Raw genomic sequence first — 14,314 nt, 5'->3', positions numbered from 1 at the left:
GGAACTTCGCGTCATTAATTATAATAATCTTGTGCAAATAAAAGCGGAGAGTAAAAAGTATCTCGATGTTCACTGCTGGAACGCACAATCTATCGGTAATAAAACTCAAACAATTTATGACTACATTCTCGACAAAGATGTTGATGTTTTGACTATCACAGAGTCTTGGTTGTCTGAAGAAGACCCTGTTATTATTGGTGAATGTACGCCATTAGGGTACTCTTTTTTAAACTTTCCAAGACCTGGTGATAGACACGGCGGTATTGCAATCATCAGCAAATCAAGTCTGAAGCTAGGTATTTCACCTACAGGAATAGATACCGTCACTTTTGAACATGCTTCAATAACTGGCAACTCAAAGTTTGTTCGTTTTATTGCTGTATACCGACCACCACCAGTGGCGGATCTAGGGGGGGGTGAATAGGGTGGCTAGCCACCCCCCTTAATTCTCAAAAAAAAAAAAAAAAAAAAGATGCAACCTAATCGCGATTGACCGTCGCTAGACGTGGATTAATCTTTTAATTAAGAAGAGTAGGCCTAGCTAGGCCCTACTAGAGCTAGGGTTAGCATTAATAGTTGTGTGTAAATAGGCCTACACAGTGAAAGAGCTATAGAGTTTAATTAGGTGATCATTTAGAATAAAATGATCACCTATTGTTATTGTACAAAATCTTTATTATTGTTATTATTCTTTCTGTACACTTTTTGTTCGTCAAATATCTCAAAAAGTTGAATAGCAATGATCACAACAATTTCACAATGTCTTTCAAATACTTTAACTTAGCCATAATAAGCTTTTCAGCGTGATCACTCATCCGTGACGTCACGTATACGCCATTTTGTGAAATCACATTATCAATCATATATCCATAATTCATTATCACATATTTATGAAATTCACTACACGTAAACTTCAGGTCAAGGGTAAAAATATTAGCAAGTAAAAACGCGCGCGCATGTAGGGTCATGCGCGTGGAATCGCGCAGTAAAAATTTAAAAAGCTCAAAATTACGTTTTAATCAATTTAGAGCATGAATTAGGCCAATTGCGTGTTTCAAAAAATTACTGCGCAAAAAAAATATTTTGCGCGCGCGATACTTACAAAGCGTAAAAATTGCAATTTTGTTATACAAATCGCGTTCTACTCACCATCCTTAGTACATTCACCAAATTTGAGTAAGTTCCGACTGAAAATAACGCTATACGAGCAGGTTAAAAATAACAAAATGCGCAAATTAATTGCATCAAAGTGCTGAAAATGGTGAAAAATAAGGCCTTTTTAAAATGAATATAACTCTTCAGAATGGCAGGTGACCCCCAATTTTTTTAACTTATTCGGGAAGCCATTGGGTTGTAGATACATATTCATGTACACATTAGACGTACAAAATGGTATGACGTCATCAAAGGGCCACTTCAATTTAAAAATTAGTAATTTTTATCTTTTTGTGTGGGTTATCACATTCAATAGAGCGCATCTCTGCTATTTGAGCCCGATTTTCGCCGAAATGTTAGTATGTGCTTGCTCAATTAATTATCTTTCTCAAGAGTTGTCAACATTTTTATTTTGATGACGTCATCATGTGTAAAAACTTTAATAACGTAGGTCGTGTAATTTCAGCTACACCTTACATTTGAATATATTATAGCTCTTCAGAATTAAAGGTGACCTTGAAGATTATAACTTATTATGAAAGCTGATGTAATGTAGATATGAATTAATATAAAAATTAAGCCTATCGGATGTTGTGATGTTATCATATGGCCAGTTGAAGTTAAAACGTTGTTTTTAAATTTCTTTAGTCGAAGTTATACAAATTTCAAAGAGCGCGCATTGCGCTTCTACGTGTCAAATTCTCTTCCAATCCTAATATTTATTTGCTCAATTCATTATCTTTCGAAATTGTCATCTTCGAGTTTATTTTGATAATTCCATCATACCGACAAATTTGAACATGATGTGGGTCCAGTAATTTCACCTATGCTACACTGTATATAGATACAGTATATACTGTACATAATAGGTACAACTCAGCACTATAAGTGTATATGCATCATGTCATAGGATGGCGTACATCAGCTTTTTACGATCGTATGTTAACGTACGTGCATGTTTAAAAAATGTTAATTTCATTAAAATGATAAAAATGATCACCTATAATTCGTCAAAGTGACGAATTAAATTCTAGTTACTATTTTAGTTGTGTGTAAATAGGCCTACACAGTGAAAGAGCTATAGAGTTTAATTACTATTATGAATTCAAGAGTTTAAAAAGAAAACACGATTTACAATCTTCGGAAAATACCCATTTTCAAAACACACGCACTCCTAAAACTACCAGCGTCACGTTGTCAAGCTCGCTCCTCGTGTGAATGCTGACGTCATCACTCTCCAAAATACACCATTTTCCATTGCAGTTAATTTCCGCCGCCCTGGTCCGTGTGTGCACAAAGCGTTGGCGTGGTATATTTACACCCCTGAGTGGAGTGTAATATCGGGAACTTTTTTCTCGCGCATGAAAGTTTTTTGTATAATATTATGGTATGCACTATAAACGATAAAAATAAACGAGAAACATGGTGTTCTTTTATTATTTTATAGGCATAAAATAAACATGAAAGGTCTTGTATGTACACACGGGACGGCCGAAAAAAGTATGTGGCGTATTTGGCGTTTTTTTTATTTGTGTTATAGACACGGCGATTACTGCGATCATTGTATACAAAATTACATTGAGTTATTCACCCGGCTGTAGGGTATACTGTATATCTCTGAGGTTAACAGACCACCACCAAAACACGGTACACAACACATGCACTCTATCGAGGCATTTTCGGAGTACCGCATTACCAAAATGTTCATTTTGTTTGAAGGTTTTTCGATCAAAGTTTATTATTAGTTCGTCGAAAAAGATCCGTACAGTATTTAGGAAGGATGTATTTAACTTTACATTATGTAATATTTGTTATTAAGTGTGATGGAAACAGTTTCTCTAGCCTATTAAACAGTGTGTAAGCATCTATTTTTTCAAAAATTTTCGGACCCTCGGGAGGGGGACACCCCCCCCCAAACCCTCCCCCGCTCGGTGCTACGCACCTCGTTTGCCATTTTCGTGGCCACCCCCCCTCGTCAGATCCTAGATCCGCCACTGCACCACCCTCAAAGAAAAATGGCTTTACACATAATCAATTTTTTGAAGAGTTTGACAGTTTCCTGGGTGTTGTATCTACACTCCCTGGCAAACCATTGATTATGGGTGATCTGAATGTTCATGTCAATGATCCTACAAAACAAGACGTGTCGCGATTTTTAACCTCTTTGGCAGAACACAACATGAAACAGTACGTCAACAGCCCAACGCATAAATGTGGAAATACGCTTGATCATGTTATTTGTCATCCAGAAGATGATCTTATTACATGCGAGTCATACATTACTGTATCACCATGCAGATATGGATCTGATCATAACATGATAGAGTGTAGTATCAATAGGTTTAAACCATGTCCCAAAAGAAGAATTATCACCCGTAGATCTTTTAAAGACCTAGACATGGAATCTTTCATACCTGATCTCGATCGTGCGACGAAGTGTATTCTTCTGACAAATGATCCCAATTCTCAAGCTGAGTTATATAATAGTTCTATTCGCGAAGTACTTGATAAACATTGCCCGGAGAAATCACGGTCCCTGAAGCTGATCAGACAACCTAAATGGTATACTGATGATGTAAAAGACTCGCGTCGTGAGCGTGGACAACTTGAACGCAAGTGGAGAAAAACTCTCTCTGGTGAAGATCGTGAAATGTACCTGAAGCAAAATGTTAAAGTTACTAAACTTATCAAGGAACGTAAAACCAACCTTTTCCAAGAAACACTAAATGGTGCAAATGCTAAAACAATGTTTAATACTCTTAATAGTCTGTTAAATTCATCTGTCAGTAAACGGGTGTCACGAAAGCTCAGACCCCCTAAGACCTAAGATCACGAAAGCTAAGACCCAACACCTAAGATTACAAATATTTATCTTTCGCACCTGCCTTGTATTTTAACTCCCAACATTTATTCTGAATACCACACCTTAGAATTGGCACTTTCATGAAAAAGAATCACATAAAAAGTAACAAATACATTTTTAAATTGATGATTTTACAGACGTTTTTCTCGCACACAAAATGACTAGCCTACAGTACAGTAGGCCTACCCCATGGGCCATGTTCAATGTTTTTGTTTCTATGGAACGTCAAAAGAGCAAAAATTATATAGAGGGCTGAAAACTCTGTGGAGTCCATCTACAGTGTGGATGGAACAATGTAAAATTAAAATTGTAATGATAATAGTATAATCATGCAAGTACGAAGAAATAAATACTGGCAAATAAATTTTAATTTAAAAATCATGATAAGTTTTTTTGTTTCGTTTTCTTTCTGTTTTTATACTTGTACTATTATTGTTGCTCTTTTGGCGCTCCATAGAAACAAAAACATTGAGCATGGGGAGCTCGAGGAGTTACATTACAGTATACAAAGAAACACATCTGTAAAATCATCAATTTAAAGGATTTATTTATTTGTTATTATGTGTTTCTCCTTCTGAAAGTACTTATAAGTCCTAATTTTAAAGTGTGGTGTTCAGGATAAAGTTAGTCAACAAATTTGGAGTCAAAATACAAGAAAGGCAGGTGCGTAAGAAAAACATCCTCTGAACCAACACAATGGAGTAAATATATACCAACAAACAACCCGTCAAGTTTGTTTGTTGTAAAGAAAAAATATACATTTACTCAACGGGCGAAAATAATGTGAGTTTATCTATGTTTTGCGGTAGTATTAAATTATATTTATGGTAATAAATGAAACCTACTGTGTTTAAAATTATGTATGGATAAACAAGTATTGTTTTTAAGCTGTAGTATATCTTAGTATTTGTAATCTTAGGTGTTGGGTCTTAGCTTTCGTGATCTTAGGTCTTAGGGGGTCTGAGCTTTCGTGGTCTGAGCTTTCGTGACACCCGTCAGTAAACTTCCTGCAAGTTCCTCTAACCTGGTTCTGAGCAATCAATTTGCACAATATTTCACTGATATGATAAGGTGTCTAACATTAGATCTGAACTTGATCAAATGTGCCATATAAATAATGATAAGAATGATAATGTATACAATGTCAGTCAAAACGAAATCTTAAATTCTGACAATAATATCCTTAGTGCAGGCCCGTATGCAGCATTTATAATGGGGAGGGGGGGGTGCGAGCGAAGCGAGCAACAATGGCTGGGGGCAAGGGGGCCGCCAAGGGCCCCCGGTCAGGGTCCAGGGGCCGAAGGCTCTGGAAAAATTTGCGTTATTTGACGTTCTAAAGACTGATGTAAGACTCTCTGTTGTGGCTTGGGCTAGTTGAACGATGGACACCAGAACTTAACGCTTTTATGATGAGGCCAACTCAGCATACAGGGGTGGCGCCAGGATCTTCCCGACGCGGGGGCTACATTCCCCGACGAGGGGGCTATGCGAGCGAAGCGAGCATCACTAGTCTGAGGGCCAGGGGCCGCCAAGAGCCCCCCCTGGAAGCAACGCGTTCTAGCGTCATTTGAGGTCTTTTTAATCAGATTTAGGGTAGCCATTTTTTCCATTTTTTATAATGCAAAAATAAAATACTGCGTGCAAAAAAACGATGCGCGATGACTGTTTCAATCCATATTTTTCAATTTAAAAAATAAAAGTTCAAAGAAAATTTAGAAAAATAGAGTTGGAGGTCGCGGAAATTGGACTTATTATACTTCAAAACATGAAAAAAAATATATAAGTCCCTATCATGGGTTGTGACTGAGCTAAGAAATGTTTGAAAAAATAGAGATGTTAGGTCCCGGAAAATGTACTTCTTGTTCTTCGAAATATGACCAGCTTTATTGTTGGGGCTGAGCTAAGAAAATGTTTAAAACTAGAGCTGCAGGTCTTCAAAAAATTGCATTTTATACTTTGGAAACATCAGGCCTAGAGGCTTAAAAAACGCAAGCGTAGACCTTTTTCAGTCGGGGAAAAAAGTTTATTCCTCCCAGGTGTATGCATGCGTACCATCTGGACTTCCGAGTGGTGAGAAATTCATGACATACAGGATATTGAAGATGTAATAACTATAGCTATAATGTTGGCTAAGCGAAAATGGCATGTTTTTTTGTTTAGTAATAGATGAAAAATTTATTTTAGGTGCCCCACGGTACAGAAGGTTACTTGTAAATTAAAAAATTGGTGAACAAACGAACAATTAACATAATTCGTTTTTGCTGTAGTGTAGCGTACGTCGACGCAGTACACGACGTAACCGTCGGTAAACTTCGCCTGGAAAATAACACATTACACATTTTGGTCCCTGGATGAAACTTGATATCACGTGTCTCGACCCAACGTTGAACGATTCGTACAAAGGGATACCGCCAGACAAGTGCGTACCTAGCTATTGTTTAGTAGTAAGCAAAGAATATAATCACAAGAATGAGTATTCCGCGATTTTCCCTGTAACAGTAATATTGTCCATGTGGTAGGGCGCCGCCATAAGTGTGGATGTATCTGGGATGTATACAACTTTTTGTGACGGTTTCACTAATCAAAGGCTGGACCACCAGTAGTATTTTCATGATAAAAAATGTTATCAACTACATGCCAACATCATGTTAAATACTATTTGAATATTTAATTGTTCGTTTTATGCAATTTATTTAGTAAAAACTGCCGTATAAACAGTTTGCTTTATCAACCGGGCGCTACGATAGCGTGACCGGGCGTGTTGGTGTTTACGCGTTTTCACGTAGGATAGTTTAATAATATTCCTATATTTAACTTGTTTCTGGTAAAACAAATAAATGTTAATGACATTTAACATTTTTTCCTATTAATAACATGTATCTTATACTAATTTATATCATAAAAACAATACTTAATTTACCGGGCGTAGAGTAGTACACGGGCAATGGTAAAGAATAGGCCGTGCTGAGTAAGAATTCGTTGACTTTTGGTGTTGCTGTGTTAGGCCTTTTTTGTGAACTAACTTAGCATGTTAGTAAATAATTGTCTGTAAAAGTGAATGTACACTAGTTTGTTAATAAATATGTATTATAAAATAGTTTACAATTGCAAAACTATTATCATAATTCTATTTAATGTGACATGTATAATATCTATTAAATCAAGTCTTATTTAGTATGTATACATCCGCCCTTATGAGGGCGGGCATCACTCTCTGGAGCTCTCTGTTACAAATTTCTCATGCAAAAATCACTCATTCTTGTGATATATATTCTTTGTAGTAAGTTAGATCGCTGGCAATAATGAATGCATATAAAGTGCATAATATCACTCTGACGTACTTTCACGGTCAATGAAACGTCGCGGTTTTCTAGGCGCTGAAGCTAGCTACGAAGTGAACGCGAACGCTTTTTACTGTATATTATATTCCCCGACAAAAAGTACACGTGTTCCCTTCGGTAACCGTCGGTAAACTTCGCCTGGAAAATAACTACATTACACATTTTGGTCCCTGGATGAAACTTGATATCACGCGTCTCGACCCAACGTTGAACGATTCGTACAAAGGGATACCGCCAGACAAGTGCGTACCTAGCTAATGTTTATTAGTAAGTTAGATCGCTGGCAATAATGAATGCATAAAAGTGCATATTAGCCCTCTGACGTACTCTCACGGTCAATGGAACGTCGTGGTTTTCTAGGCGCTGAAGCTATATGAAGTGAACGCGAACGTTTTTTACTGTATATTATATTCCCCGACAAAAAGTACCCGTATTCCCCGACGTTAAGTTGTCTGTATTTCTCCAGCAAACACTTTACCGCGTACCGCGTACATGAAGCGCTAAGCTATTGCTTGTCGTCACATGATCGACTGCGCATGTTTTACATCGAGTTTGTAGTCAGTTCAGATTCCGTAATTTAATTACCTTTTTTTTTTTCATTTTATATTAGCATATTTTTGTTTGTATACCATTGATAATGTAAATTTTGTATATATATAATGATATTGTCTTTAGTTAAACAAGACAAGAAAAAATACCAACCGAGGAAATAGTGGACCTTTTGGGACTTGGGGGGGGGGGGGGTGCGTCTGCACCCAACGCACCCCCCCTGGATACGGGCCTGTTAGTGATAAATTAAGTAAGTGTGTAAATACTTTTACTTTTGTAAAACTGAACGAGGAAGATGTTAGGAAAATTATCACTAAACTTCCTAATAAAACAAGTCCACTGGATCCTATGCCCACTTGGTTACTGAAACGCTGTATTGATACATTATTGCCGAGTATCACGTCCATTGTTAATAATTCTCTGAGAGCAGGGATATTTCCTATTATCCTTCGTCAAGCGATTATTACCCCTTTGATTAAGAAACCAACCTTAAATCCTGATGTGTTTAAAAATTACCGGCCTGTCTCCAACCTCCCAACGATAGATATTCAATTATTTTAACTAACGTTGGGAGGTCTCTAGTTTTAAAGAGCATCTCCAGAACAACGATCTTACTGAACCGTACCAATCTGCATATAAATCATCTCATAGTACGGAAACTGCCCTTTTGCGGGTTAAGAATGATATATGTTAAATGAACTTGACAAAGGTAAATCAATTATGTTGGTCCTACTAGATCTCTCCTCTGCATTCGACACCATAGACCATGACATCCTTGTAAATCGAATGCAGAGTGAATTTGGTATCTCCGGTACTGCATTAAACTGGTTTGCTAGTTACCATCATGAACGTGTAAATAGAGTCTGTGTTCTAGGTGAATACTCGCAGAATCATGTTTTGAGATATGGTGTACCTCAAGGGTCCATCATAGGTCCATCTATCTTTACTATGTATGCGCAACCTATTGCAGATATCATTAGGCGATTTGAAGTAGCGTATCACATATATGCTGATGACATACAGCTTTACGTTAGCTTTGATTAAAAGTCGGAGGAGGATATCTCCGCCGCTAAGTTTAAACTTACCGAATGCATTACTGAAATACGTTCGTGGATGATGATCAACAAACTAAAGCTAAATGATTAAAAAACTGAGTTTTTCGTGATTTCATCTAATAGGCATGTTAAGGCTATACCCCAACTTGATTTGAAAATCGGTGAATCTTTTATCACCCCATCCAGTAAGATTAAAAATCTTGGTATCATGCTTGATAACCAACTCTCTATGAAAAATCATGTTAGTACATTGCGTAGTAGGGTAAACTTCCATCTTCGTAATTTGAGTAGGATTCGGTGTTTCATAGACCGCTCTACTTGTACACATGCAGTAAGATCTTTAATTCTTTCCCGACTGGACTATGGCAACTCTTTGCTCGGTGGATTGGCTGTTTCAGACGTCCGACGTTTGCAAACACTGCAAAATAGCGCTGCACGTCTTATTTTTCAAGCTAGCAAGCGCACCACTGCGTCTCCTCTCATTGAGGAGCTGCATTGGTTGCCTGTCAAGCAGAGGATTGAATTCAAGATCTTAGTGCATGTGTACAACTGTCTGTATGGCTCAGCACCTGGTTATGTACAGGACCTTATAAACAAACACCATTCTGGTCGGCATGGACTTCGATCTACCCAAGACCATACCCGTCTTGCCATCCCCAAGACCAAGAGGTCATTTGGCGATAAGTGTTTTTCTGTCATCGGTCCTAGATTGTGGAATAACTTACCATCTTATATTCGTGAAGCCCCAAATGTGCAATATTTCAAGAAAATGTTAAAAACCTATCTCTTTCCTAAATAATGTTAATGAAATTACGGTAACTTTTTGTATAGGCCCTCATAGTTTTTTATATATATATTTTTGTATTTTCATTCCATTTTCTATTTTTTGTAAGTTTTGTTGAGTATATAGTATTTTCTATTGTACAGCGCTTTGGTCACTTGGAAAAGCGCTATATAAATCCAAAATTAAATAAAAATTAAATAAAAAATTGACCTTACGTTAAGATGAATGAAGTGAAGGCCCTTCCTTTAAAAACCTTGAAGTCTTCCTCCATATTGAGATGGATTCCGGGTCCCAGGTTTGGAAAAATATCACCACATTTAAGCAAGATAGCAAAGAGTAAGCCTTTCCCTCTAAGATCAAGAGTCCGGTGTATGTGGGACGTACTCTTCCTCGTTCGATAATTACCGGAACTGTAAATATAGGCAGGCGATACAAAAATGACACTTGTTGCAGCGACCGCAAAGTTAGCGTTGGAATGTTTGCATCTGGTAAAAATGGCTGATATGTCGTACCTCTCGTCGACGGTGGTGTTAAAAAACTGGTCAACAAGTTGAAAATGTTTCACATTGTTAATCCAAAAAACAAGCACTGATGCATGGATAATAAAGGAAGCCATACTAAAAGTCATACTGGAAGGTCAAATATTTGTAACAGAATATTTGTAACAGAAATCAAGACGAAAAAAATACAAAATTTGTCCTAGACTCGGGTACCCTGAGTAAAAGTCCGGCTCTATAGCTTTGAGGACATATTCATGCCAAATCCCAGCACAATACTACAACAAATAAGAGAGGAGTAGTACCTTTTACTCAATAGTGTCCGGATGAAAGAAGCAGAGGAAAAGATGAGAGAGTCCTAAACTCAGGTACCCCCCGAGTAATAAAACGAGATATACTCTATATCATATTACGTATACAGTATATTTCACCATTAAGGTTTAAGAAAAATGGGTTTCACCAGGGCTCGAACCGGGGACCTTCTGCGTGTTAAGCAGACTTGATAACCACTACACTACGAAACCTCTTACACCAAAAATGTGGGTTAAATAAAGTTTTTTAATCCATTTAAATTACAAATAAATATGGTAATAACTCAAAGCAAAATAAACATGTGTAAAGTGATAATTACCGATTACACAAAATCAGTATTTACAACACCGTTTATTTTTTATAGCTTTTTAAAATGCCTCTCAATTTACAAAATTTGTGTACAAAAGAATAGAGATTTTACTGTGTAATTTGAACTATCCCCCCACTGATAAGAAAGTGCTTCTTTTCAACAAGCTTGTGTAACACAAATAAAATCCCCAAAAATATAAAACATAGGGGAAACTATAGATCTATAATTATTAAAATGTATGATCAATAGAAATTTTTTGCCCGTACCTGGTGTCTTTAATATGTGGATTTTGGCGAAACTTTGACTTAAGATTTATGATTTATAAAATGTATTACATTTTTAGATATTGGTAACTAACTTGTTTTTATAGGCCCATCGATGCATTTATTTTACTATTACGATTTACATATTGATTTGAAAATCCTTCTTGGTACCATTGTAAAGCTTAAATCTTTATGATTATTTTAGTCTAAATTACATATAATCAGATCACATACATAGTTTCAATCAGCTTTAATAAAAATATCGAAATTGGCTAAAAATACTGGAAAAACCTCTGGCAGTCAATGTGTCAAGGATGTGTTAGAATCTTTTTTACAGATTTTTGTACAGTATATGGTCTGTAACTTGGATAAAACCAAAGCATAGATAGATAGGCTCGTAAAAACTGTTAAAAATGTTCAATGGCTCCACTATGGAGAAGAGTTTAATAAGGTTCTAAGTATATCTTTTTCAACAAAACTTAATTCTATCGAAAATTTGATCTTTCAGGAAAAAATAATTTTGTGGAAATGTAGACTTCTCTCTCTCAAGAAAATATTTCCATTGTTAAAAGCTTGATTTTATTTTTATTTTCTGTGTTTCCGTCACCCTCGGATTCTTTTTTCAAACAAATTGATTAAAAATAATATGGGTTTGTTTTGAATAATAGAGAGGTTTCGCAATCTTACGAATACATACAAAAACGGATTTGTCACGCACACATATTCCTTTTCGTAAGCCAGTAAAAATCTGTTTCGCATGGCAACGAAATATTGAGGGCGCCATCCAAATATGACTGTGGTAAATTTGAGCGAAGCGCAGGTACATGTTACTTGGCTGCCTAGGCCTAGCGTAACATCAAAGCGAGTGAGGACTTTAAAAACTGCTATTTATCAAAATTGACCTGGCATTTTAGTAAATTACTTTAGTAAATTACTTTCAATAAATCTATAATTATATAATTATGAATCATTCCTGATTCAAATGCAAAATGTGCAAAATAGATCAAAAACTATACTCGTTTTGTACTGGTGATATTCGTCAACAGGAATACGCTTTAAGAAAATGAAATGGGGATCAGCTCAAAAGTTTCACAAATGTGTGAAGTATCAGTTTTCTTTATCGTATTCGTAAGGTTGCGAAACCTCCCTATTGGCCCAAACAGAATTAAAAGAAGCATTATTGTTCGCACAATACAATAAGGCGTCTAAATATGCCTCATTTCACCTTCTTTAGTCAATCCTTTAAAAAAGTCAAATGGATTCACAAAATTGTAAAGGAAGATGAAGAAGTAAAATAGAAAGACCTTTTTTGGCTTCATATACAGTAAGCATTTTGGAGGTATACAAACATTAAAATGTAGTAGAAAACAGATTATTTTAGTGAAAAAAATTAAGAATCCTTTTTGGAAAGAATTATGTAAGATTTGGTAAACAATTTTTCCAAATCCACAAAACAATGAATGATCTTCTTTTTCAAACATTGTGGAATAATCCATGGGCGTGCCATAGATACTCTTATTTGGTTTAAGTTTTTGTTGCTAAATTCATTGATTTTTAACATAAATTTGGGATGATTTTTGCTATAAAAGTTTGGTTTTTATAATTAACTAGAAAGCCACTCCAAGAGTTCGTAACCTATTGTAAAATTCTCCTACATAAGATTTCTCCGGGAAAATATATATTTGGCTGTGTGTGATTTAGGCTAATTTCACTACAAGCATGTGTATGTGTACGTACATCACTTAAGCAAAATACAATGAATTAAAAATAAAAGACAATTTACAGTTTAAGTAGTACAGTAATAATTGAAAATACTGTACCAGAACTCAAAATAAAGAGATGTCAGTATAAAACTCTATACTGCAACAATACAAAACATTACATTCTATCTGTGGTATGGTTTTTCCCCAGCAACAAGGATTGACCAAGAGGATTAGCCTTGGTCAGGTGACTGGGCCAATATTAGGATATGTTCTCATGTTTCAATTCTCTTTTCCTGATTATGCCATCTGAAGTGCTGGTCAAGTATTACAAATTAAAATATGCGACTTTATTTAAAGCTAATACGTTTTACTGTACTACAGTATAATTACATTACCGAACCAAGTTTTAAGTTCGCGTTGATTGGAAGTTTGTGCTAGTTTGGCATATTGCACTCAAAAAAACTATATTTGATCGACTGTACTGTACATATTGAAGACTGTTCGTTGAATTTTAAATATTGACTCTCTGTACAGGTGAGCGTTTGAACACCAATTTACTTTGCTCTATATTTAAAGTTAATTATTGTATAAGTACATTACTGTTGTTATTGTTTACAGTTAATGCTGTTTTATGTCTACTATACTGTAATGACTTCCATTTTAATGGAAGTCATTACAGTAAAGTAGACATTGTTATTAATTATATTTTTATAAATGGAATGCTTCCATGATTGGTCTGTTAGGGCAGGGTTAGGGTAAGCAGGCTCAAGATAGACCTATTATATCATATAGGCATTGTATAGATCAGCAAATTGTTATTTTCTTCTTTTACTTATTTATTGTTCTTTAAAGGGGGGTTCCGGGTTTAAAATGAATAGTAAAAAATGTAAAATATATTTGTTTGTCTCTTGAACGGTAAAAGTTTCAATTTATATAAGCGCCCAGTGAAGCAGAACGAAGGCTGTGAAATGAGGCCAGATTACAAGTGCAGCTACGGCAAAATCACACTGTGGTTACAGAATACGAAATTCGTGAAATGGTCAATCTTCCGACGACTCGTTATCAATAACCATATCAATTACTTTTGTAAAATTATACTTATCTGATGTAATTTTAGTCGGTCTTCCCATTTATAAAATCAATTTTCTATGAAAATCCATCAAAACAGTGAAAAATTAGATAAGTTTGCACTTTACGTTTGCCGATTTTCGCACTGACTTAGGGAAAGCCTTCAAAATCAATGAAGCGTAACGTATACATTCCTGCTGAGCGAGGAGAGCGAGACGACGATACACGTGCTCTCTCTGCCCATGCCTGGCATCGTCACGTGATAAGCAGATACAGTATACAATACCAAACTGGTCGGGTCGAGTATACCCCGTCTATATCACAACATGAACGATGTACAGTATTTGATTGAAGGTCGACTCAACCTACCGGAATGGTATAGATAATATAGCTCGAATGAGAGAGTTGGAATAT

At 36.0% G+C, this 14,314-nt stretch overlaps 1 protein-coding gene and 1 non-coding gene across 5 annotated transcripts in view; both read right to left on the bottom strand.

Moving 5' to 3' along the window:
* Window positions 1–14,314, bottom strand: part of LOC140040710 (methionine synthase reductase-like) — a 220,786-nt gene that overhangs the window by 39,619 nt on the left and 166,853 nt on the right. The window contains exon 2 of one of the 4 annotated variants that reach the window (XM_072086840.1): window positions 3,570–3,811. The exons of the other annotated variants lie outside the window; for them this stretch is intronic. The gene's annotated coding sequence lies outside the window, so the exon portion shown is untranslated. The remainder of the gene's footprint in view (window positions 1–3,569; window positions 3,812–14,314) is intronic. 4 annotated transcript variants of the gene reach the window in all.
* Trnav-aac (transfer RNA valine (anticodon AAC)) lies at window positions 10,696–10,768 on the bottom strand. Its single transcript has one exon. It is a non-coding gene; the product is annotated as a tRNA-Val (tRNA).

Source organism: Antedon mediterranea, chromosome 2 (assembly GCF_964355755.1).
Source record: "Antedon mediterranea chromosome 2, ecAntMedi1.1, whole genome shotgun sequence".
Classification (NCBI taxonomy): Eukaryota; Metazoa; Echinodermata; class Crinoidea; order Comatulida; family Antedonidae; genus Antedon; species Antedon mediterranea.
This window is presented reverse-complemented; position numbering and strand designations above follow the sequence as displayed.